Here is a 27,252-nt window from a genome sequence, read left to right as displayed (position 1 = left end):
TTTCGGGTCATTTTCGACCCCAAAAAAAAATCGCCTATGCAATTCAGTGCTTTCCGACCAAAAAACAGACTTTCAAAATTCGACTTTTTGAAATTCGAATTTTTGCAAATTCGACTTTTTTGCAATGATACAAGTGCTGCAATTCGACCAAAGCATATTCAATTCAAGTTTGGAAATTCGACAGCAGTGCTTTTAGACAGCAAATTCGTCATTTTCAATCCGCCACACTTTGGAGGGTGAAAACAAATAAAAAAAATTTAAACATGTTTTTTTTTGGGGGAATAGCAGATCTATTTATATTAGAAGGGATTAGGTACTTTTTTTTTTTTTTTTTGGAGGCACAAATATTATTTATATATTTTTTAAAATATATATATTTTTTATTTTTATTTTTTTTATGCTGGAACGGTAAAATTAAAAAAAAAATGGCGTGGGGTCCCCCTTCCAAAGCATAACCAGCCTCGGGCTCTTCGAGCTGGTCCTGGTTCTAAAAATGCGGGGGAAAAATTGACAGGGGATCCCCCGTATTTTTAAAACCAGCACCGGGCTCTGCGCCTGGTGCTGGTGCCAAAAATACGGGGGACAAAAAGAGTAGGGGTCCCCCGTATTTTTAACACCAGCATCGGGCTCCACTAGCTGGACAGATAATGCCACAGCCGGGGGTCACTTTTATGCCGTGCCCTGCGGCCGTGGCATCAAATATCCAACTAGTCACCCCTGGCCGGGGTACCCTGGGGGAGTGGAAACCCCTTCAATCAAGGGGTCCCCCCCCCCAGCCACCCAAGGGCCAGGGGTGAAGCCCGAGGCTGTCCCCCCCCATCCAATGGGCTGCGGATGGGGGGGCTGATAGCCTTTTGTGATAATAAAAAGATATTGTTTTTTCCAGTAGTACTACAAGTCCCAGCAAGCCTCCCCCACAAGCTGGTACTTGGAGAACCACAAGTACCAGCATGCGGGAGAAAAACGGGCCCGCTGGTACCTGTAGTACTACTGGGGAAAAAATACCCAAATAAAAACAGGACACACACACCGTCGACAGTAAAACTTTATTTCATACGTCGACACACACATACTTACCTATGTTCACACGCCGACATCGGTCCTCTTCTCCATGTAGAATCCACGGATACCTGAAAAGAAAAGTTCAATATACTCACCTCAGCCATGGTCCAGAGATAAATCCACGTACTTGGCAAAAAAAGAAAACGCAAATACCCGACCACCGGACTGAAAGGGGTCCCATGCTGACACATGGGACACCTTTCCACGAATGAGACCTGTCAGTGACAGCTGTCACAGAAAGGTCTCTAAGCCAATCAGGAAGCGCAACTTCGTTGCGCTCACCTGATTGGCTGTGCGCTGTCTGAACTCAGACAGGGCATCGCACAGCCCCGTCCATTATATTCAATGGTGGGAACTTAGCGGCTAGCGGTGAGGTCACCCGCCGGTCAGCGGCTGACCGGCGGGTGACCCCACCGCTACCCGCAAAGTTCCCACCATTGAAAGTAATGGAGCGGCTTTGCGATGCGCTGTCACAGTACAGACAGCGCACAGCCAATCAGGTGAGCGCCACGGAAGTAGCGCTTCCTGATTGGCTGAAGGGACTTCAGTGACAGGAGTCACGTGATGTCCCGGCATTCGGGAGAAAGGGGTCTGATGTGAAAGCATTGGACCCCTTTCAGTCCGGTATGGAGCGGGTATTTGCGTTTTTTTTTTTTTTAACAAGTACGTGGATTTATCTCTCTGGACGTGGATTTATCTCTGGACGCTGGAAGGTGAGTATAATTTTTTCACAGGTACCCTCGGATCGTCGGAGACCGTGGCAGTCGGCGTGTCAACATAGGTAAGTATGTGTGTGTCGGTAGTGTGTAATAAAGTTTTACTATCAAGGTGTCTGTGTCCTGTTTTTATTTGGGTATTTTTTCCCCAGTAGTACTACAGGTACCAGCGGGCCCGTTTTTCTCCCGCATGCTGGTACTTGTGGTTCTCCAAGTACCAGCTTGCGGGGGAGGCTTGCTGGGACTTGTAGTACTACTGGAAAAAACAATATCTTTTTATTATCACAAAAGGCTATCAGCCCCCCCATCCGCAGCCCATTGGATGGGGGGGGACAGCCTCGGGCTTCACCCCTGGCCCTTGGGTGGCTGGGGGGACGGGACCCCTTGATTGAAGGGGTCCCCACTCCCCCAGGGTACCCCGGCCAGGGGTGACTAGTTGGATATTTGATGCCACGGCCGCAGGGCACGGCATAAAAGTGACCCCCGGCTGTGGCATTATCTGTCCAGCTAGTGGAGCCCGATGCTGGTGTTAAAAATACGGGGGACCCCTACTCTTTTTGTCCCCCGTATTTTTGGCACCAGCACCAGGCGCAGAGCCCGGTGCTGGTTTTAAAAATACGGGGGATCCCTGGCCAATTTTTCCCCGGATTTTTAGAACCAGGACCAGCTCGATGAGCCCGAGGCTGGTTATGCTTTGGAGGGGGGACCCCACGCCATTTTTTTTTTCCGGGTTTTTCCCGTTTTTTACCGTTTTTTAAAATCGCGGCAAAATCCGCCAAATCGGCCGATTTTCGCCCGCGATTCTGGCGAATCCGTTTTTCATTGAATATGGTGAATTCCGGCAGGCACCTGCCGGAATTCACCTGGCGAATTGAGTCGGAAAAAAAAACGGCGAAAAATTGCCGCGATTCACCGTGAATTGCATATACCCCATGTCTGCTTGTAGCTGTGCAGCAGGGTTACTTCTGTCCTGCTACACCACTCTCTGTCCCAGCTGCTGCTGCAGCACCTCATTTGAAGCTGCACATGTAACACATATATGAGCGGCTCTACTGTAGCATAACGTGTATAAGCAGCTCTACTGTAGTGTAACGTGTATAAACGGCTCTAATGTGGCATAACATGTATGAGTGGCTCTACTCTGTTGTGTAACGTGTATAAGGGGCTCTACTGTGTTGCATAACGTGTATAAGGGTACTACTGTGTGGTGTAATGTGAATAACAGACACTACTGTGCGGTGTAATGTGAATTGGTACTATTCTGTGGCCACATCCCTTCCCCATGAAACCAAACCCCTATATTTTTGTTGCACGCCTTCACCGTGCACTGTCCCTATTTAAAGCATGGTGGGCGCCCAAAGGAAACTTTTGCCCTGAGATCCAAGGTCTAGACAAGGTCTAGATCGACAAGGTCTAGAATCGGCCCTGTCGTCAATTTAGGATTTTGAAATATTTTTTCTTTTCAAATGTAACGTGCACCCAATTTAGTACAGAAGAGGGGGAGCCAAAAAAATACCCTTGCTCCAGGCACCATGGCACCTAGCTACACCTCTGCCAACAGCTGAATCCTGACGGACATAATCCCGATGAATTCTGGTATTTTCAGCCTGCCTCTAATCCTAAAATTGACCCATTCATAGTTCATACCGCAGCCTAGCCGTAACCTCTCCCTCTGAAGCCTAACACTAATCTTCCCCAACCGCAGTCTAACCCTAAGTGCCCCACCCCTGCAGCCTAATCCTCCCTCTAGTGCCTAACACTAACCCCAGTACTTACCTCCGGAATGTGTCGGGATTCTAACCATTTCTATTGCAAATTGAGCATAAGTAAAAATGTAATATGACCGTCTTGGCATTATTGCATTGCTTGATATGGATTTAGACATAAGTTTTGAACTGAATGTATTCTACTAAAATGATGTACATCAGATGCAAATGGAAGACAAAGCATTTGAAATAATGCCCTGCAAGTTACATGCATGTAAAAACATACATATGAATAGTGTATCAGCCAGGGACGCTGGTCTACCAGCTGTGGTGTCTGGTGACTAAGAGTTGCATCCCCAAGTTGAAAGCAAAGCAGAAGCTCTAAGTCATAGGTCTGCAAACTCGGCCCTCATTACCCCACACAGTGCATGTTTTGCAAATAACCCAGCAGGTGCACAGGTGTATTAATTAGATATGTGCACCGGAAATTTTTCGGGTTTTGTGTTTTGGTTTCGGATTCGGTTCCGCTGCCGTGTTTTGGATTCGGACGCATTTTGGCAAAACCTCCTTGAAAAATTTTTGTCGGATTCGGGTGTGTTTTAGATTCGGGTGTTTTTTTTCCAAAACCCCTCAAAAACATTTAAATCATAGAATTTGGGGGTCATTTTGATCCTATAGTATTATTAACCTCAATAACCATAATTTCCACTCATTTCCAGTCTATTCTGAACACCTCACACCTCACAATATTATTTTTAGTCCTAAAATTTGCACCGAGGTCGCTGGATGACTAAGCTAAGCGACCCAAGAGGGCGGCACAAACACCTGGCCCATCTAGGAGTGGCACTGCAGTGTCAGACAGGATGGCATTTAAAAAAATTGTCCCCAAACAGCACATGATGCAAGGAAAAGAGAAAAAGAGGTGCACTGTGGTCGCTGGACGGCTAAGCTAAGTGACAAAAACACCTCAATATCACAGGAATTATTCGTTCTAATCAATGGTATTATTGGTCCAAATCACTGGAAGAAAATGACAAAATCACAGGAATTATTCGTTCTAATCAATGGTATTATTGGTCCAAATCACTGGAAGAAAATGACAAAATCACTGGAATTATTCGTTCTAATCAATATATTATTGGTCCAAATCACTGGAAGAAAATGACAAAACCACTGGAATTAAATGGCAGTAATGTCGGGAATTATATCAAATGGCAGTACCACTGGACATATACGGAAGTGTCAGACAGGATGGCACTTAAAAAAATTGGCCCCAAACAGCACATGGGTGGTCATTCCGAGTTGTTCGCTTGTTGCCGATTTTCGCTATGCTGCGATTTGTTGCTAAATGCGCATGCGCAAGGCACGCAGGGCGCATGCGCTTAGTTATTTAACTAAAAATTTAGTAGATTTGCTGTGGATTATGCAGCGCTTTTCAGTCGTACTGCTGATCGGTGAATGATTGACAGAAAAGGGGCGTTTCTGGGTGGTAACTGAGCGTTTTCTGGGAGTGTGCTAAAAAACGCAGGCGTGTCAGGGAAAAACGCGGGAGTGTCTGGAGAAACGGGGGAGTGGCTGGCCGAATGCAAGGCGTGTTTGTGAGGTCAAACCAGGAACTAAACGGACTGAGCTGATCGCAATCTAGGAGTAGGTCTGGAGCTACTCAGAAACTGCATGAAAATATTTATTAGCAGTTCTGCTAATTTTTCGTTCGCTATTCTGCTAAGCTAAGATACACTCCCAGAGGGCGGCGGCCTAGCGTGTGCAATACTGCTAAAAGCAGCTAGCGAGCGAACAACTCGGAATGAGGGCCATGATTCGGACGCGTTTTGGCAAAACCTCCTTGAAAATTTTTTGACGGATTCGGGTGTGTTTTGGATTCGGGTGTTTTTTTTCAAAACCCCCTCAAAAACAGCTTAAATCATAGAATTTGGGGGTAATTTTGATCCTATAGTATTATTAACCTCAATAACCATAATTTCCACTCATTTCCAGTCTATTCTGAACACCTCACACCTCACAATATTATTTTTAGTCCTAAAATTTGCACCGAGGTCACTGGATGACTAAGCTAAGCGACCCAAGAGGGCGGCACAAACACCTGGCCCATCTAGGAGTGGCACTGCAGTGTCAGACAGGATGGCACTTAAAAAAATTGGCCCCAAACAGCACATGATGTAAAGAAAAGAGAAAAAGAGGTGCACTGTGGTCGCTGGACAGCTAAGCTAAGCGACACATACACCTCAATATCACAGGAATTATTCGTTCTAACTAATCAATGGTATTTTTGGTCCAAATCACTGGAAGAAAATGACAAAATCACAGGAATTATTCGTTCTAATCAATGGTATTATTGGTCCAAATCACTGGAAGAAAATGACAAAATCACTGGAATTATTCGTTCTAATCAATGGTATTATTGGTCCAAATCACTGGAAGAAAATGATAAAATCACTGGAATCATTTGGCAAGATCACTGTAATTAATAATTAATTATAAATCACTGATATTAATTGGTAAAATCTCGCTATCGCCTACCTAGTGAAGTGGAATCTAGATGGTATTTTGTACCGGGGACACAATAACTTCATCAATTGTCTAAATCCCAATGCACTAATGGCGGAAAACGGGCGCACGTCTAACAGCGCACTGATTATACTGAGAACTGATTATACTGATCAATCATTGATTATACTGAGCACTGATTTTACTGAGCACTGATGATACTGCGGAGAACTGACACTGAGCAGCGAGAACAGCACTGGACTATTGTACTGTAGTATACTGGTCACCACAATGCAGCACTGTACTACTATATATACTGCTCACAAAAATGCAGCACAGATATGGAATGGATACTTGCAGTGACACAGAGCTGCAAGATACAGCAATTGCCTACTGTACTATACAACTATATACTGTTGGTCACCACAATGCTGCACTGTACTACTATATATACTGTAGAGATGAGCGCCTGAAATTTTTCGGGTTTTGTGTTTTGGTTTTGGGTTCGGTTCCGCGGCCGTGTTTTGGGTTCGAACGCGTTTTGGCAAAACCTCACCGAATTTTTTTTGTCGGATTCGGGTGTGTTTTGGATTCGGGTGTTTTTTTCAAAAAACACTAAAAAACAGCTTAAATCATAGAATTTGGGGGTCATTTTGATCCCAAAGTATTATTAACCTCAAAAACCATAATTTACACTCATTTTCAGTCTATTCTGAATACCTCACACCTCACAATATTATTTTTAGTCCTAAAATTTGCACCGAGGTCGCTGTGTGAGTAAGATAAGCGACCCTAGTGGCCGACACAAACACCGGGCCCATCTAGGAGTGGCACTGCAGTGTCACGCAGGATGTCCCTTCCAAAAAACCCTCCCCAAACAGCACATGACGCAAAGAAAAAAAGAGGCGCAATGAGGTAGCTGTGTGAGTAAGATTAGCGACCCTAGTGGCCGACACAAACACCGGGCCCATCTAGGAGTGGCACTGCAGTGTCACGCAGGATGGCCCTTCCAAAAAACCCTCCCCAAACAGCACATGACGCAAAGAAAAAAAGAGGCGCAATGAGGTAGCTGTGTGAGTAAGATTAGCGACCCTAGTGGCCGACACAAACACCGGGCCCATCTAGGAGTGGCACTGCAGTGTCACGCAGGATGTCCCTTCCAAAAAACCCTCCCCAAACAGCACATGACGCAAAGAAAAAAAGAGGCGCAATGAGGTAGCTGTGTGAGTAAGATTAGCGACCCTAGTGGCCGACACAAACACCGGGCCCATCTAGGAGTGGCACTGCAGTGTCACGCAGGATGTCCCTTCCAAAAAACCCTCCCCAAACAGCACATGACGCAAAGAAAAAAAGAGGCGCAATGAGGTAGCTGACTGTGTGAGTAAGATTAGCGACCCTAGTGGCCGACACAAACACCGGGCCCATCTAGGAGTGGCACTGCAGTGTCACGCAGGATGTCCCTTCCAAAAAACCCTCCCCAATCAGCACATGATGCAAAGAAAAAGAAAAGAAAAAAGAGGTGCAAGATGGAATTGTCCTTGGGCCCTCCCACCCACCCTTATGTTGTATAAACAAAACAGGACATGCACACTTTAACCAACCCATCATTTCAGTGACAGGGTCTGCCACACGACTGTGACTGATATGACGGGTTGGTTTGGACCCCCCCCAAAAAAGAAGCAATTAATCTCTCCTTGCACAAACTGGCTCTACAGAGGCAAGATGTCCACCTCATCTTCACCCTCCGATATATCACCGTGTACATCCCCCTCCTCACAGATTATCAATTCGTCCCCACTGGAATCCACCATCTCAGCTCCCTGTGTACTTTGTGGAGGCAATTGCTGCTGGTCAATGTCTCCGCGGAGGAATTGATTATAATTCATTTTAATGAACATCATCTTCTCCACATTTTCTGGATGTAACCTCGTACGCCGATTGCTGACAAGGTGAGCGGCGGCACTAAACACTCTTTCGGAGTACACACTTGTGGGAGGGCAACTTAGGTAGAATAAAGCCAGTTTGTGCAAGGGCCTCCAAATTGCCTCTTTTTCCTGCCAGTATAAGTACGGACTGTGTGACGTGCCTACTTGGATGCGGTCACTCATATAATCCTCCACCATTCTATCAATGTTGAGAGAATCATATGCAGTGACAGTAGACGACATGTCCGTAATCGTTGTCAGGTCCTTCAGTCCGGACCAGATGTCAGCATCAGCAGTCGCTCCAGACTGCCCTGCATCACCGCCAGCGGGTGGGCTCGGAATTCTGAGCCTTTTCCTCGCACCCCCAGTTGCGGGAGAATGTGAAGGAGGAGATGTTGACAGGTCGCGTTCCGCTTGACTTGACAATTTTGTCACCAGCAGGTCTTTCAACCCCAGCAGACCTGTGTCTGCCGGAAAGAGAGATCCAAGGTAGGCTTTAAATCTAGGATCGAGCACGGTGGCCAAAATGTAGTGCTCTGATTTCAACAGATTGACCACCCGTGAATCCTTGTTAAGCGAATTAAGGGCTGCATCCACAAGTCCCACATGCCTAGCGGAATCGCTCCCTTTTAGCTCCTTCTTCAATGCCTCCAGCTTCTTCTGCAAAAGCCTGATGAGGGGAATGACCTGACTCAGGCTGGCAGTGTCTGAACTGACTTCACGTGTGGCAAGTTCAAAGGGCATCAGAACCTTGCACAACGTTGAAATCATTCTCCACTGCACTTGAGACAGGTGCATTCCACCTACTATATCGTGCTCAATTGTATAGGCTTGAATGGCCTTTTGCTGCTCCTCCAACCTCTGAAGCATATAGAGGGTTGAATTCCACCTCGTTACCACTTCTTGCTTCAGATGATGGCAGGGCAGGTTCAGTAGTTTTTGGTGGTGCTCCAGTCTTCTGTACGTGGTGCCTGTACGCCGAAAGTGTCCCGCAATTTTTCTGGCCACCGACAGCATCTCTTGCACGCCCCTGTCGTTTTTTAAAAAATTCTGCACCACCAAATTCAAGGTATGTGCAAAACATGGGACGTGCTGGAATTTGCCCATATTTAATGCACACACAATATTGCTGGCGTTGTCCGATGCCACAAATCCACAGGAGAGTCCAATTGGGGTAAGCCATTCCGCGATGATCTTCCTCAGTTGCCGTAAGAGGTTTTCAGCTGTGTGCGTATTCTGGAAAGCGGTGATACAAAGCGTAGCCTGCCTAGGAAAGAGTTGGCGTTTGCGAGATGCTGCTACTGGTGCCGCCGCTGCTGTTCTTGCGGCGGGAGTCCATACATCTACCCAGTGGGCTGTCACAGTCATATAGTCCTGACCCTGCCCTGCTCCACTTGTCCACATGTCCGTGGTTAAGTGGACATTGGGTACAACTGCATTTTTTAGGACACTGGTGAGTCTTTTTCTGACGTCCGTGTACATTCTCGGTATCGCCTGCCTAGAGAAGTGGAACCTAGATGGTATTTGGTAACGGGGGCACACTGCCTCAATAAATTGTCTAGTTCCCTGTGAACTAACGGCGGATACCGGACGCACGTCTAACACCAACATAGTTGTCAAGGACTCAGTTATCCGCTTTGCAGTAGGATGACTGCTGTGATATTTCATCTTCCTCGCAAAGGACTGTTGAACAGTCAATTGCTTACTGGAAGTAGTACAAGTGGGCTTACGACTTCCCCTCTGGGATGACCATCAACTCCCAGCGGCAACAACAGCAGCGCCAGCAGCAGTAGGCGTTACACGCAAGGATGCATCGGAGGAATCCCAGGCAGGAGAGGACTCGTCAGAATTGCCAGTGACATGGCCTGCAGGACTATTGGCATTCCTGGGGAAGGAGGAAATTGACACTGAGGGAGTTGGTGGGGTGGTTTGCGTGAGCTTGGTTACAAGAGGAAGGGATTTACTGGTCAGTGGACTGCTTCCGCTGTCACCCAAAGTTTTTGAACTTGTCACTGACTTATTATGAATGCGCTGCAGGTGACGTATAAGGGAGGATGTTCCGAGGTGGTTAACGTCCTTACCCCTACTTATTACAGCTTGACAAAGGGAACACACGGCTTGACACCTGTTGTCCGCATTTCTGGTGAAATACCTCCACACCGAAGAGCTGATTTTTTTGGTATTTTCACCTGGCATGTCAACGGCCATATTCCTCCCACGGACAACAGGTGTCTCCCCGGGTGCCTGACTTAAACAAACCACCTCACCATCAGAATCCTCCTGGTCAATTTCCTCCCCAGCGCCAGCAACACCCATATCCTCCTCATCCTGGTGTACTTTAACACTGACATCTTCAATCTGACTATCAGGAACTGGACTGCGGGTGCTCCTTCCAGCACTTGCAGGGGGCGTGCAAATGGTGGAAGGCGCATGCTCTTCACGTCCAGTGTTGGGAAGGTCAGGCATCGCAACCGACACAATTGGACTCTCCTTGTGGATTTGGGATTTCGAAGAATGCACAGTTCTTTGCTGTGCTGCTTTTGCCAGCTTGAGTCTTTTCATTTTTCTAGCGAGAGGCTGAGTGCTTCCATCCTCATGTGAAGCTGAACCACTAGCCATGAACATAGGCCAGGGCCTCAGCCGTTCCTTGCCACTCCGTGTGGTAAATGGCATATTGGCAAGTTTACGCTTCTCCTCCGACAATTTTATTTTAGGTTTTGGAGTCCTTTTTTTACTGATATTTGGTGTTTTGGATTTGACATGCTCTGTACTATGACATTGGGCATCGGCCTTGGCAGACGACGTTGCTGGCATTTCATCGTCTCGGCCATGACTAGTGGCAGCAGCTTCAGCACGAGGTGGAAGTGGATCTTGATCTTTCCCTAATTTTGGAACCTCAACATTTTTGTTCTCCATATTTTAATAGGCACAACTAAAAGGCACCTCAGGTAAACAATGGAGATGGATGGATTGGATACTAGTATACAATTATGGACGGGCTGCCGAGTGCCGACACAGAGGTAGCCACAGCCGTGAACTACCGCACTGTACTGTGTCTGCTGCTAATATATAGACTGGTTGATAAAGAGATAGTATACTCGTAACTAGTATGTATGTATAAAGAAAGAAAAAAAAACCACGGTTAGGTGGTATATACAATTATGGACGGGCTGCCGAGTGCCGACACAGAGGTAGCCACAGCCGTGAACTACCGCACTGTACTGTGTCTGCTGCTAATATATAGACTGGTTGATAAAGAGATAGTATACTCGTAACTAGTATGTATGTATAAAGAAAGAAAAAAAAACCACGGTTAGGTGGTATATACAATTATGGACGGGCTGCCGAGTGCCGACACAGAGGTAGCCACAGCCGTGAACTACCGCACTGTACTGTGTCTGCTGCTAATATATAGACTGGTTGATAAAGAGATAGTATACTCGTAACTAGTATGTATGTATAAAGAAAGAAAAAAAAACCACGGTTAGGTGGTATATACAATTATGGACGGGCTGCCGAGTGCCGACACAGAGGTAGCCACAGCCGTGAACTACCGCACTGTACTGTGTCTGCTGCTAATATATAGACTGGTTGATAAAGAGATAGTATACTCGTAACTAGTATGTATGTATAAAGAAAGAAAAAAAAACCACGGTTAGGTGGTATATACAATTATGGACGGGCTGCCGAGTGCCGACACAGAGGTAGCCACAGCCGTGAACTACCGCACTGTACTGTGTCTGCTGCTAATATATAGACTGGTTGATAAAGAGATAGTATACTCGTAACTAGTATGTATGTATAAAGAAAGAAAAAAAACCACGGTTAGGTGGTATATACAATTATGGACGGGCTGCCGAGTGCCGACACAGAGGTAGCCACAGCCGTGAACTACCGCACTGTACTGTGTCTGCTGCTAATATATAGACTGGTTGATAAAGAGATAGTATACTCGTAACTAGTATGTATGTATAAAGAAAGAAAAAAAAACCACGGTTAGGTGGTATATACAATTATGGACGGGCTGCCGAGTGCCGACACAGAGGTAGCCACAGCCGTGAACTACCGCACTGTACTGTGTCTGCTGCTAATATAGACTGGTTGATAAAGAGATAGTATACTCGTAACTAGTATGTATGTATAAAGAAAGAAAAAAAAACCACGGTTAGGTGGTATATACAATTATGGACGGGCTGCCGAGTGCCGACACAGAGGTAGCCACAGCCGTGAACTACCGCACTGTACTGTGTCTGCTGCTAATATATAGACTGGTTGATAAAGAGATAGTATACTCGTAACTAGTATGTATGTATAAAGAAAGAAAAAAAAACCACGGTTAGGTGGTATATACAATTATGGACGGGCTGCCGAGTGCCGACACAGAGGTAGCCACAGCCGTGAACTACCGCACTGTACTGTGTCTGCTGCTAATATATAGACTGGTTGATAAAGAGATAGTATACTCGTAACTAGTATGTATGTATAAAGAAAGAAAAAAAAACCACGGTTAGGTGGTATATACAATTATGGACGGGCTGCCGAGTGCCGACACAGAGGTAGCCACAGCCGTGAACTACCGCACTGTACTGTGTCTGCTGCTAATATATAGACTGGTTGATAAAGAGATAGTATACTCGTAACTAGTATGTATGTATAAAGAAAGAAAAAAAACCCACGGTTAGGTGGTATATACAATTATGGACGGGCTGCCGAGTGCCGACACAGAGGTAGCCACAGCCGTGAACTACCGCACTGTACTGTGTCTGCTGCTAATATAGACTGGTTGATAAAGAGATAGTATACTACTAATATTATATATACTGGTGGTCAGGTCACTGGTCACTAGTCACACTGGCAGTGGCACTCCTGCAGCAAAAGTGTGCACTGTTTAATTTTAATATAATATTATGTACTCCTGGCTCCTGCTATAACCTATAACTGGCACTGCAGTAGTGCTCCCCAGTCTCCCCCACAATTATAAGCTGTGTGAGCTGAGCAGTCAGACAGATATATAATATATATATAGATGATGCAGCACACTGGCCTGAGCCTGAGCAGTGCACACAGATATGGTATGTGACTGACTGAGTCACTGTGTGTATCGCTTTTTTCAGGCAGAGAACGGATATATTAAATAAACTGCACTGTGTGTCTGGTGGTCACTCACTATATAATATATTATGTACTCCTGGCTCCTGCTATAACCTATAACTGGAACTGCAGTAGTGCTCCCCAGTCTCCCCCACAATTATAAGCTGTGTGAGCTGAGCAGTCAGACAGATATATATAATATTATATATAGATAATAGATGATGCAGCACACTGGCCTGAGCCTGAGCAGTGCACACAGATATGGTATGTGACTGAGTCACTGTGTGCTGTGTATCGCTTTTTTCAGGCAGAGAACGGATTATAAATAAAACTGGTGGTCACTGGTCACTATCAGCAAAACTCTGCACTGTACTGAGTACTCCTAATGCTCCCCAAAATTAGTAAATCAAGTGTCTCTCTAATCTATTCTAAACGGAGAGGACGCCAGCCACGTCCTCTCCCTATCAATCTCAATGCACGTGTGAAAATGGCGGCGACGCGCGGCTCCTTATATAGAATCCGAGTCTCGCGATAGAATCCGAGCCTCGCGAGAATCCGACAGCGTCATGATGACGTTCGGGCGCGCTCGGGTTAACCGAGCAAGGCGGGAAGATCCGAGTCGCTCGGACCCGTGAAAAAAAACATGAAGTTCTGGCGGGTTCGGATTCAGAGAAACCGAACCCGCTCATCTCTAATATACTGCTCACAAAAATGCAGCACAGATATGGAATGGATACTTGCAGTGACACGGAGCTGCAAGATACAGCAATTGCCTACTGTACTATACAACTATATACTGTTGGTCACCACAATGCTGCACTGTACTACTATATATACTGCTCACAAAAATGCAGCACAGATATGGAATGGATACTTGCAGTGACACGGAGCTGCAAGATACAGCAATGGCCTACTGTACTGTACAACTATATACTGTTGGTCACCAAAATGCTGCACTATACTACTATATATTAGTGATGTGCACCGGAAATTTTTCGGGTTTTGTGTTTTGGTTTTGGGTTCGGTTCCGCGGCCGTGTTTTGGGTTCGAACGCGTTTTGGCAAAACCTCACCGAATTTTTTTTTGTCGGATTCGGGTGTGTTTTGGATTCGGGTGTTTTATTCAAAAAACCCTAAAAAACAGCTTAAATCATTGAATTTGGGGGTCATTTTGATCCCATAGTATTATTAACCTCAATAACCATAATTTACACTCATTTCCAGTCTATTCTGAACACCTCACACCTGACAATATTATTTTTAGTCCTAAAATTTGCACCGAGGTCGCTGGATGGCTAAGCTAAGCGACACAAGTGGCCGACACAAACACCTGGCCCATCTAGGAGTGGCACTGCAGTGTCAGGCAGGATGGCCCTTCCAAAAAATACTCCCCAAACAGCACATGACGCAAAGAAAAAAAGAGGCGCAATGAGGTAGCTGTGTGAGTAAGCTAAGCGACCCTAGTGGCCGACACAAACACCTGGCCCATCTAGGAGTGGCACTGCAGTGTCAGGCAGGATGGCCCTTCCAAAAAATACTCCCCAAACAGCACATGACGCAAAGAAAAAAAGAGGCGCAATGAGGTAGCTGTGTGAGTAAGCTAAGCGACCCTAGTGGCCGACACAAACACCTGGCCCATCTAGGAGTGGCACTGCAGTGTCACGCAGGATGGCCCTTCCAAAAAATACTCCAAAAACAGCACATGACGCAAAGAAAAATGAAAGAAAAAAGAGGTGCAAGATGGAATTGTCCTTGGGCCCTCCCACCCACCCTTATGTTGTATAAACAGGACATGCACACTTTAACCAACCCATCATTTCAGCGACAGGGTCTGCCACACGACTGTGACTGAAATGACTGGTTGGTTTGGGCCCCCACCAAAAAAGAAGCAATCTCTCCTTGCACAAACTGGCTCTACAGAGGCAAGATGTCCACCTCATCATCATCGTCCGATTCATTACCCCTTTCACTGTGTACATCCCCCTCCTCACAGATTATTAATTCGTCCCCACTGGAATCCACCATCTCAGATCCCCGTGTACTTTCTGGAGGCAATTGCTGCTGGTGAATGTCTCCATGGAGGAATTGATTATAATTCATTTTAATGAACATCATCTTCTCCATATTTTCTGGAAGTAACCTCGTACGCCGATTGCTGACAAGGTGAGCGGCGGCACTAAACACTCTTTCAGAGTACACACTGGAGGGAGGGCAACTTAGGTAGAATAAAGCCAGTTTCTGCAAGGGCCTCCAAATTGCCTCTTTTTCCTGCCAGTATACGTACGGACTGTCTGACGTGCCTACTTGGATGCGGTCACTCATATAATCCTCCACCATTCTTTCAATGGTGAGAGAATCATATGCAGTGACAGTAGACTATATGTCAGTAATCGTTGGCAGGTCCTTCAGTCCGGACCAGATGTCAGCATCAGCAGTCGCTCCAGACTGCCCTGCATCACCGCCAGCGGGTGGGCTCGGAATTCGTAGCCTTTTCCTCGCACCCCCAGTTGCGGGAGAATGTGAAGGAGGAGATGTTGACGGATCGCGTTTCGCTTGACTTGACAATTTTCTCACCAGCAGTTCTTTGAACCTCTGCAGACTTGTGTCTGCCGGAAAGAGAGATCCAACGTAGGTTTTAAATCTAGGATCGAGCACGGTGGCCAAAATGTAGTGCTCTGATTTCAACATATTGACCACACATGAATCCTGGTTAAGCGAATGAAGGGCTCCATCCACAAGTCCCACATGCCTAGCGGAATCGCTCTTTTTTAGCTCCTCCTTCAATGCCTCCAGCTTCTTCTGCAAAAGCCTGATAAGGGGAATGACCTGACTCAGGCTGGCAGTGTCTGAACTGACTTCACGTGTGGCAAGTTCAAAGGGTTGCAGAACCTTGCACAACGTTGAAATCATTCTCCACTGCGCTTGAGACAGGTGCATTCCACCTCCTTTGCCTATATCGTGGCCAGATGTATAGGCTTGAATGGCCTTTTGCTGCTCCTCCATCCTCTGAAGCATATAGAGGGTTGAATTCCACCTCGTTACCACCTCTTGCTTCAGATGATGGCAGGGCAGGTTCAGGTGTTTTTGATGGTGCTCCAGTCTTCTGTACGCGGTGCCTGTACGCCGAAAGTGGCCCGCAATTCTTCTGGCCACCGACAGCATCTCTTGCACGCCCCTGTCGTTTTTTAAATAATTCTGCACCACCAAATTCAAGGTATGTGCAAAACATGGGACGTGCTGGAATTTGCCCAGATGTAATGCACGCACAATATTGTTGGCGTTGTCCGATGTCACAAATCCCCAGGAGAGTCCAATTGGGGTAAGCCATTCTGCGATGATCTTCCTCAGTTGCCGTAAGAGGTTTTCAGCTGTGTGCGTATTCTGGAAAGCGGTGATACAAAGCGTAGCCTGCCTAGGAACGAGTTGGCGTTTGCGAGATGCTGCTACTGGTGCCGCCGCTGCTGTTCTTGCAGCGGGAGGCAATACATCTACCCAGTGGGCTGTCACAGTCATGTAGTCCTGAGTCTGCTCTGCTCCACTTGTCCACATGTCCGTGGTTAAGTGGACATTGGGTACAACTGCATTTTTTAGGACACTGGTGAGTCTTTTTCTGACGTCCGTGTACATTCTCGGTATCGCCTGCCTAGAGAAGTTGAACCTAGATGGTATTTGGTAACGGGGGCACACTACCTCAAGAAATTGTCTAGTTCCCTGTGAACTAACGGCGGATACCGGACGCACGTCTAACACCAACATAGTTGTCAAGGCCTCAGTTATCCGCTTTGCAACAGGATGACTGCTGTGATATTTCATCTTCCTCGAAAAGGACTGTTGGACAGTCAATTGCTTACTGGAAGTAGTACAAGTGGTCTTCCGACTTCCCCTCTGGGATGACGATCGACTCCCAGCAGCAACAACAGCAGCGCCAGCAGCAGTAGGCATTACACTCAAGGATGCATCGGAGGAATCCCAGGCAGGAAAGGACTCGTCAGACTTGCCAGTGACATGGCCTGCAGGACTATTGGCTTTCCTGGGTAAGGAGGAAATTGACACTGAGGGAGTTGGTGGTGTGGTTTGCGCGAGCTTGGTTACAAGAGGAAGGGATTTACTGGTCAGGGGACTGCTTCCGCTGTCGCCCAAAGTTTTTGAACTTGTCACTGACTTATTATGAATGCGCTGCAGGTGACGTATAAGGGAGGATGTTCCAAGGTGGTTAACGTCCTTACCCCTACTTATTACAGCTTGACAAAGGCAACACACGGCTTGACACCTGTTGTCCGCATTTCTGTTGAAATACTTTCACACCGAAGAGCTGATTTTTTTGGTATTTTCATCAGGCATGTCAATGGCCATATTCCTCCCACGGACAACAGGTGCCTCCCCGGGTGCCTGACTTAAACAAACCACCTCACCATCAGAATCCTCCTTGTCAATTTCCTCCCCAGCGCCAGCAACACCCATATCCTCATCCTGGTGTACTTCAACACTGACATCTTCAATTTCACTATCAGGAACTGGACTGCGGGTGCTCCTTTCAACACTTGCAGGGGGCGTGCAAATGGTGGAAGGCGCAAGCTCTTCCCATCCAGTGTTGGGAAGGTCAGGCATCGCAACCGACACAATTGGACTCTCCTTTGGGATTTGGGATTTCGAAGAACGCACAGTTCTTTGCTGTGCTTTTGCCGCAAGTCTTTTCTTTTTTCTAGCTTGAGGATGAGTGCTTCTATCCTCATGTGAAGCTGAACCACTAGCCATGAACATAGGCCAGGGCCTCAGCCGTTCCTTGCCACTCCGTGTCGTAAATGGCATATTGTTTACGCTTCTCCTCAGACGCTTTTAATTTTGATTTTTGGGTCATTTTTTTACAGATCTTTTGTGTTTTGGATTTTACATGCTCTGTACTATGACATTGGGCATCGGCCTTGGCAGACGACGTTGATGGCATTTCATCGTCTCGGCCATGACTAGTGGCAGCAGCTTCAGCACGAGGTGGAAGTGGATCTTGATCTTTCCCTATTTTTTTAACCTCCACATTTTTGTTCTCCATATTTTGCGCACAACTAAAAGCCACCACAGGTATACAATGTAGATGGGTGGATAGTATAGTATTATATTACTTATGGACGACGAGTGACGACACAGAGGTAGGTACAGCCGTGGCCTACCGTACTGCTGCTTATATATATAATATACTGTATAACGGACCTGGTGGACACTGTCAGCAGACTGCTAAACTAGTATGAAGAAAAAAACAACAACACAGGTATACAATGTAGATGGATGGATAGTATAGTATTATATTACTTATGGACGACGAGTGCACTGACGACACAGAGGTAGGTACAGCCGTGGCCTACCGTACTGCTGCTTATATATATAATATACTGTATAACGGACCTGGTGGACACTGTCAGCAGACTGCTAAACTAGTATGAAGAAAAAAAAAACACCACAGGTATACAATGTAGATGGATGGATAGTATAGTATTATATTACTTATGGACGACGAGTGACGACACAGAGGTAGGTACAGCCGTGGCCTACCGTACTGCTGCTTATATATATAATATACTGTATAACGAACCTGGTGGACACTGTCAGCAGACTGCTAAACTAGTATGAAGAAAAAAACAACAACACAGGTATACAATGTAGATGGATGGATAGTATAGTATTATATTACTTATGGACGACGAGTGCACTGACGACACAGAGGTAGGTACAGCCGTGGCCTACCGTACTGCTGCTTATATATATATATAATATACTGTATAACAGACCTGGTGGACACTGTCAGCAGACTGCTAAACTAGTATGAAGAAAAAAAAACACCACAGGTATACAATGTAGATGGATGGATAGTATAGTATTATATTACTTATGGACGACGAGTGACTGACGACACAGAGGTAGGTACAGCCGTGGCCTACCGTACTGCTGCTTATATATATAATATACTGTATAACGGACCTGGTGGACACTGTCAGCAGACTGCTAAACTAGGATGAAGAAAAAAAAACACCACAGGTATACAATGTAGATGGATGGATAGTATAGTATTATATTACTTATGGACGACGAGTGATGACACAGAGGTAGGTACAGCCGTGGCCTACCGTACTGCTGCTTATATATATAATATACTGTATAACGGACCTGGTGGACACTGTCAGCAGACTGCTAAACTAGTATGAAGGAAAAAAAAACAACACAGGTATACAATGTAGATGGATGGATAGTATAGTATTATATTACTTATGGACGACGAGTGCACTGACGACACAGAGGTAGGTACAGCCGTGGCCTACCGTACTGCTGCTTATATATATAATATACTGTATAACGGACCTGGTGGACACTGTCAGCAGACTGCTAAACTAGTATGAAGAAAAAAAAAACCACAGGAGTGTTTTTCAGGCAGACAAACGTATACTGGACTGGTGGTCACTGTCAGCAAAACTGTGCACTGTACTCCTGCTATAACTGCTCCCCAGTCCCCACAATTAGGCAGTGTGAGCAGAGCAGTGCACTCAGCACAGATATATCATGCAGCAGTGCAGCACACTGAGTGAGCACAGATATGGTGGTCGGAGCGTTTTTTTCAGGCAGAGAAACAAAGGATTAAACTCACTGGTGGTATAATCAAAACCCTGCACTGTACTCCCTAACAGCTGCTCCCCGTCCCCAATCCTCCCCACAATTATAACTAACTAAGTCACTCTGTGTTCTACTATAACGGAGAGGACGCCAGCCACGTCCTCTCCCTATCAATCTCAATGCACGTGTGAAAATGGCGGCGACGCGCGGCTCCTTATATAGAATCCGAGTCTCGCGAGAATCCGACAGCGGGATGATGACGTTCGGGCGCGCTCGGGTTAACCGAGCAAGGCGGGAGGATCCGAGTCGCTCGGACCCGTGTAAAAAAAAGGTGAAGTTCGGGCGGGTCGGATTCCGAGGATCCGAACCCGCTCATCACTACTATATATACTGCTCACAAAAATGCAGCACAGATATGGAATGGATACTTGCAGTGACACGGAGCTGCAAGATACAGCAATGGCCTACTGTACTGTACAACTATATACTGTTGGTCACCAAAATGCTGCACTGTACTACTATATATACTGCTCACAAAAATGCAGCACAGATATGGAATGGATACTTGCAGTGACACGGAGCTGCAAGATACAGCAATTGCCTACTGTACTATACAACTATATACTGTTGGTCACCACAATGCTGCACTGTACTACTATATATACTGCTCACAAAAATGCAGCACAGATATGGAATGGATACTTGCAGTGACACAGAGCTGCAAGATACAGCAATGGCCTACTGTACTGTACAACTATATACTGTTGGTCACCAAAATGCTGCACTGTACTACTATATATACTGCTCACAAAAATGCAGCACAGATATGGAATGGATACTTGCAGTGACACAGAGCTGCAAGATACAGCAATGGCCTACAGTACTGTACAACTATATACTGTTGGTCACCACAATGCTGCACTGTACTACTATATATACTGCTCACAAAAATGCAGCACAGATATGGAATGGATACTTGCAGTGACACGGAGCTGCAAGATACAGCAATGGCCTACTGTACTGTACAACTATATACTGTTGGTCACCAAAATGCTGCACTGTACTACTATATATACTGCTCACAAAAATGCAGCACAGATATGGAATGGATACTTGCAGTGACACGGAGCTGCAAGATACAGCAATGGCCTACTGTACTGTACAACTATATACTGTTGGTCACCAAAATGCTGCACTGTACTACTATATATACTGATCACATAAAATGCAGCACAGATATGGAATGGATACTTGCAGTGACACGGAGCTGCAAGATACAGCAATGGCCTACTGTACTGTACAACTATATACTGTTGGTCACCAAAATGCTGCACTGTACTACTATATATACTGCTCACAAAAATGCAGCACAGATATGGAATGGATACTTGCAGTGACACGGAGCTGCAAGATACAGCAATGGCCTACTGTACTGTACAACTATATACTGTTGGTCACCAAAATGCTGCACTGTACTACTATATATACTGCTCACAAAAATGCAGCACAGATATGGAATGGATATTTGCAGTGACACGGAGCTGCAAGATACAGCAATGGCCTACTGTACTGTACAACTATATACTGTTGGTCACCAAAATGCTGCACTGTACTACTATATATACTGCTCACAAAAATGCAGCACAGATATGGAATGGATACTTGCAGTGACACAGAGCTGCAAGATACAGCAATGGCCTACTGTACTGTACAACTATATACTGTTGGTCACCAAAATGCAGCACACTGAGCACAGATATTTGCAGCACACTGAGCACAGATATGGAGCTTTTCAGGCAGAGAACTTAGATATTTGTAGCACACTGAGCACAGATATTTGCAGCACACTGAGCACAGATATGGAGCTTTTCAGGCAGAGAACGTAGATATTTGCAGCACACTGAGCACAGATATTTGCAGCACACTGAGCACAGATATGGAGCTTTTCAGGCAGAGAACATAGTCACATCCTCTCCGTTCAATCTCCAATGCATGAGTGAAAATGGCGATACACAGCTCTTTATACAGAATACGAATCTCGCTAGAATCCGACAGCGGGATGATGACGTTCGGCCGGGTTCGGGTTAACCGAGCAAGGCGGGAAGATCCGAGGCTGCTTCGGACCCGTGTAAATAAGGTGAAGTTCGGGGGGGTTCGGATCTCAACGAACCGAACCCGCTCATCTCTAGTATTAATTACTCACAGACACATTTTAAAAGGTCCGAAGGTGGAGTTAATTATTTCACTTGTGATTCTGTGAGGAGACCTGCAAAAATGCACTGTGTGGGGTAATGAGGACCGAATTTGCAAACCTATGCTCTAAGTGATTGTGCATTGTGCCAGTTGCATCATTGCTATAGTCTACTGGGCTGGCAATTCGTACTCATTGAACCCATATGGGGCTGCTAGCTGCTAAATTATAAAACTTGGCATCAATAGTTGATGCCATTGAAGCCTATGACAAAACATTTTACAAATATTTCCAAGATTAGGATCCGAACTATGGCTTTGCACATGCTCAGACCAATGATCACTCATGAGCAGTAAGAATGTTGGGTCTTGACCCAGAAATAAATTGATCACATATGTCAGTGGTCCCCAAACTTGGTCCTCAAGGCATCTTAACAGTTCAGGTTTTTTAAGGCTATCCATGGTTGAGCTTAGACAGTTACATCAAATTGATTGAGGTACTAATTAAGTCACTTGTGGTCAAGCATGGATATCCTTAAAACCTGGACTTTTAGGGTCCCTTGAGGACTGAGTTTGGGAACCTCTGACACACAGCATGCTATCACTTTACTTTGTACTGTTCCCGGGTATGGGCCCCCATTGGAGCCAATGACCCTGAATGATTTTCTTTACTTAATGATTTAATATAATTAATTTGTTAGTGCAGCTATAAGAAATAATACTTAGCAGGGTTTTATTTGGGACATTGGTAAATATGCCCCAAACTCAGGATTATTAAGTTTCCATTGCATTTCCTACCAACCACTGAGTACCTAATGTGTCTTGAGTGAGAGTGGTACAGTATTATCACCACCACTATTACTGTCGATGGCCAACCTAAAATCTATTTAACCTACATATCGGGACAACTGACCGGTCAGTCTCATTATTATTATTATTATTATTATTATTATTATTATTATTATTTATTATCCTTTATTGAATTGGCTCCACAAGGGATCTGCAGTGTCTAATTAGAGAGTACATAAACAAATAAGCAAAACAAGACAACAGTGGCTTACAGTTCAAGATAATATAGGATAAGTACAGGGTATATACACATAGCTGCATCAGATTATTTCAGCTCACTTATTTAAAGAAACATAGGAACTAATTCAGACCTGATCATTGTGCTGCAAATTTGCAGAGGGATGCAATCAGATAGTTGCCATCCAGGGAGAGTGAAAATCCGCCCACAGCAAGTGTGCGAATGCATGTGTACGCCGTGCGACAACTGCACCAGACAGCGGACATCTTTTATTTATTAGAAGTTTCTTATATAGCGCAGCATATTCCGTTGTGCTTTACAATTAGAACAACAGTTATAGATCAAAACTGGGCAAAGACAGAGAGACATAGAGGTAGGAAGGCCCTGCTTGCAAGCTTACAATCTATAGAATCTATATCTGCAAAACTGTTCACAACTGACTCACCATCGAATGATTTTTCTATACTGTGCAGTCTGTGTGACAAGCTCCTACGATATAATCAGGCTGATCGGGGCCGGAGCTGACGTCACACACCCTCCCAGAAAATGCTTGGGAATGCCTGCATTTTTCCTGACACTCCAGAAAACAGACAGTTACCACCCCCCAAACGTCCTCTTCCTGTCAATCACCTTGCGAACAAAATTTTCACACCATCCTGTCGCTGTTTGGCATCGTGCCTGGCCATTGTGGTGCATACACATGCGCAGCCATTTGATAATCGTCCGCTGTGCGATTTCGCACAACAGGGATCAGGTCTGAATCAGGCCCACAATTTGCTATCGGGACTAGACAGCCCTGCGAGTTACCCCACATTCACCATGACCACCCTCATCAGAAGTGTTGTGGACAAGCAGGAAAGCAACCGTGTTCACCATAACATGCTGTAAGTGGAGATAAGGATGATACGAATTCACAATTTTCTTACTTTAATAATTTTTGCATAGTATCTTAAGTCAGTAGGAACAGTTTGGTGTGCAGTGAAAAAGTTGTAAAAATCTAAAGTGTCGTGATTCATGAAAGTTTGGGGACCGCTGGATTTGAAAGACAAGAATTGATGAAAGAGGGAAAGTTATATGAGGATGAAATGAAAGAAAGATAAGAAAGGTGAGGGAATGGGTGACAGGAGTAAGGAAAAAAATGTATGAGGTAAAAAAGGAGGGGTATGAGGAAGGGTGGTCTTAGAGAATAGAGGTCTGGGAAGAATTTAAGGATGTGATGAAGGAAGAAATGAATAATGAAAGAGGTAAAGAAGAAGGGTAGAAGTAGAGGAGGTAAGAGGATTGCCTTCTATATAAGATATTTATTGTTTTTTGGGATGATTTTCTAAATTGTAATGCTAATGCCACATGTGCTCTGAATCTCACCCTAATTAAGAGGGTTTATAAACAGACCTGGGCAAAAGGTGGAATATACTCCTGAGGAAGCTGGCAGCCATTAGACCAGTTAAACGCGTTGAGCTCATCACCACTGACCGCAAGCACTGTTCTCACTCCTGTCCATTCCTGGCACCAATTGGACTCATTGCTTCTAACGGACTGTACAAGTGAAACTCTGTTTGGACCCGGATCATTTCCCCTTGCTGCTATTTGGATCTCTGTTTGAATTTGAGATACCCAGGGGACTGCAATTGAAAGATCGGGTAACATCACTTTTTACAAACCTTTCCTACAATGATGAATGAGCCCTAGCCAGAAGTTGTGGATTGCCCACTATTGTGTGAGATATAAGTGGACTATTTGTGAACTTTTAATTTAGTAATATTACAGAGCTGTGGCACCTCTCCTATTTTATTGAATGTTTAATAAATTGTGATTTTTTAAATATATATTATCTAATTGTCCCTATATTTATTGGATTAACAGCCGGCGCCAGTATACATTCCTTTTCCATGATCCGGAACAAGCAGACACCGCTGCGCCAGAGAGGTAAGTCGTTGAGGGCAGGTGGGAGTCAGGTTTAGGCTGTGAGAGTAGGGTTAGGCTGCACTTCAGGGTTTAGGTTGCGGGGGAAGGGGGGATTAGGTTTAGGAAACCCCCTAGGGAGGGTTAAAGTTAAGCTGCGGGGGGGGGGGGTTAGTTTTATGCTGCAGGAAGGGAGGGTTAGGTTTAGGCGTCACTGGGGAGGATTAGGGTTAGTCTGAACGGGGGGAGGTGGAGTTTGGTTCCAGCTACAGAAACAGAGGGTTAGGGTTAGGGGGCCAGGGGGTAAGGTAACTATACTGTTGGGATTCTAATCATCGGGATGCCGCGGTCAGTTGGTATTCTGACCGCTGGCATCCAAAACGCTGGCAAATCATACCCAACCCAGGCTCACAGCTTTAGGCAAATAAGATGAGAGATGAAGCAGGAGGGGAAGAATGGAGCAAAATATAAGGGTGGGGGGGGAGAAATATGGAAGGAAGGACATTTGGGAGATGAAGGAAAGTGATACAGGTGAATATGGAGAATAATAGGGGTGAGGTTAGAGGTGAGGAAAGATAGACACAGAGATGTGAGAAAAAGAAAACAGATGGAAGTAGAAAGGATAAAGGAGAGGAGAGAGTGTGTTAGTTGGGGGAGAGGTGGGCTGGGGATGGTGAGAGAGAGGAGTAAAGAAAAATGGAATCTAGTGAAGGAGAGAGAGAGACAGAAATGAGGAATGTGACAAAGGTAACCATGAAGTGAAGAAGGAGGCTTAGAGGTGAGGAAGGAGGCTGGGAATTGAGTAAGGAGTCTGAAAGATTGGTGGAGAGTGGTGGTGATGGTCAGGAATAGAGAAGAGGAGAAGATTTGGGTGGAGGATGGTGCTAAGATAGAGCGTAAAATGGGTTAGTGAGTGAAATCTTGCAGCAATTACAGTGCATTTTTTTCCAATCAAAATATAAAAATTAAAAGGGCTTTAAATAGTCATATGGATCATTAAGTCAAAGAAAAAAACCAGACAATTAAAAATGTGCTGCTACTTATTGCTGAATAAACACACTTGGATATAGGCAGTGGGGGGAGAGTTTCTGAAACCTTCAGCGTCTCTTTTGTTGTCTGAATCCTGTAACCCTTTAATAAATGGAAATATTTTGTCATTTGTTATTCAGGCAAACCTTGCAGATGTAGCAAATGAAGACTTGGGGCAACGGATTTCATGGTGAACTTTCAAAGGCATAAAATCAAAATAAAGCTACAAATACAATATTATTTCAGTTAACTGTATTTATTAAGCAAAAGACAAATGTGCAATGAGGGAGGAAAATATTATCCAAATATCCCAGTGCATTCCATGAAGAAGTTACAAATGAAGTAGACAACTTTATATTGTGTTATATTGCACCATCAGCCATCTTGCTTGTAAGGTTGCTATCCTGCTTCCACGCAATTAAACACCAGGTGGAAAATATGATTTTCCCCAAATGTCTAGAAAGGTTTTACTGTTCAATATAACATAAAGCTCCACCTGTTCCCATTATATCTATAGTATACTTTACTAGAAGTCATTGCATGATAGCAGTGGTAACTACTTACAGAAAAGATAGACTAAGGGAATATGTAATAACGTCCGACTTTGATGGAGATGCGGAATGTCGGGCGATCTCAGATTTATATTTTTAAAGCGACAATCATTTACAAGGCACTATGTGTATAAGCAGCGCCACTACTGGAGTTGTTATGTGTATAAGTGACACCACTACTAGAGGAGTTATGAGTATAAGCGGCACCACTACTGGTGGCGTTATGTGTATAAGCAGTGCCATTAATGGGGGCGTTATGTGTATAATCAATGCCACTACTGGGGGTTATGTGTATAAGTGACACCACTACTGGGGGCGTTATATGTATAAGCAGTGCCACTACAGTGGCTATTATGTGTATAAGCAGTGCCACTACTGGGGGTTATGTGTATAATCGGCGCCACTCCTGGGGGTGTTATATGTATAAGTGGTGCCACTACTGGAGGCATTATGTGTATAAGCTGCACCTATTACATATGCCCCTAACCTAAGCAGTCATTCTAGTGGATGAAAAATACATTTCTCTCATGACAGTGTAGGTATGAAATGAGGCTTAAACAAGTTAATATTTTGTTTTTTATAAACAGACTCAATTGTCATACTAACATAGGCCCTCATTCCGAGTTGATCGGTCGCAAGGCGAATTTAGCAGAGTTACACACGCTAAGCCGCCGCCTACTGGGAGTGAATCTTAGCTTCTTAAAATTGCGACCGATGTATTCGTAATATTGCGATTACTAACTACTTAGCAGTTTCAGAGTAGCTTCAGACTTACTCTGCCTGTGCGATCAGTTCAGTGCTTGTCGTTCTTGTTTGACGTCACAAACACACCCAGCGTTCGCCCAGGCACTCCCACCGTTTCTCCGGCCACTCCTGCGTTTTTTCCGGAAACGGTAGCGTTTTCAGCCACACGCCCCTGAAACGCCGTGTTTCCGCCCAGTAACACCCATTT

The 27,252-nt window shown here is 45.2% G+C and overlaps 1 long non-coding RNA gene across 2 annotated transcripts in view; it reads left to right on the top strand.

The window, feature by feature from the left end:
- The window catches only part of LOC134935124 (uncharacterized), a 136,989-nt gene extending 111,011 nt beyond the window's left edge, over positions 1-25,978 (top strand). For both annotated transcript variants that reach the window (XR_010179917.1, XR_010179916.1), the window contains 2 exons: positions 24,682-24,744; positions 25,890-25,978. This is a non-coding gene — a long non-coding RNA (uncharacterized LOC134935124). The remainder of the gene's footprint in view (positions 1-24,681; positions 24,745-25,889) is intronic.
- The last annotated feature ends 1,274 nt before the right edge of the window (positions 25,979-27,252 follow it).

This window comes from Pseudophryne corroboree, chromosome 6, assembly GCF_028390025.1.
Source record: "Pseudophryne corroboree isolate aPseCor3 chromosome 6, aPseCor3.hap2, whole genome shotgun sequence".
Taxonomy (NCBI): domain Eukaryota; kingdom Metazoa; phylum Chordata; class Amphibia; order Anura; family Myobatrachidae; genus Pseudophryne; species Pseudophryne corroboree.
The sequence above is the reverse complement of the archived record's forward strand: the minus strand, read 5'-3'. Positions and strand labels throughout refer to the sequence as shown.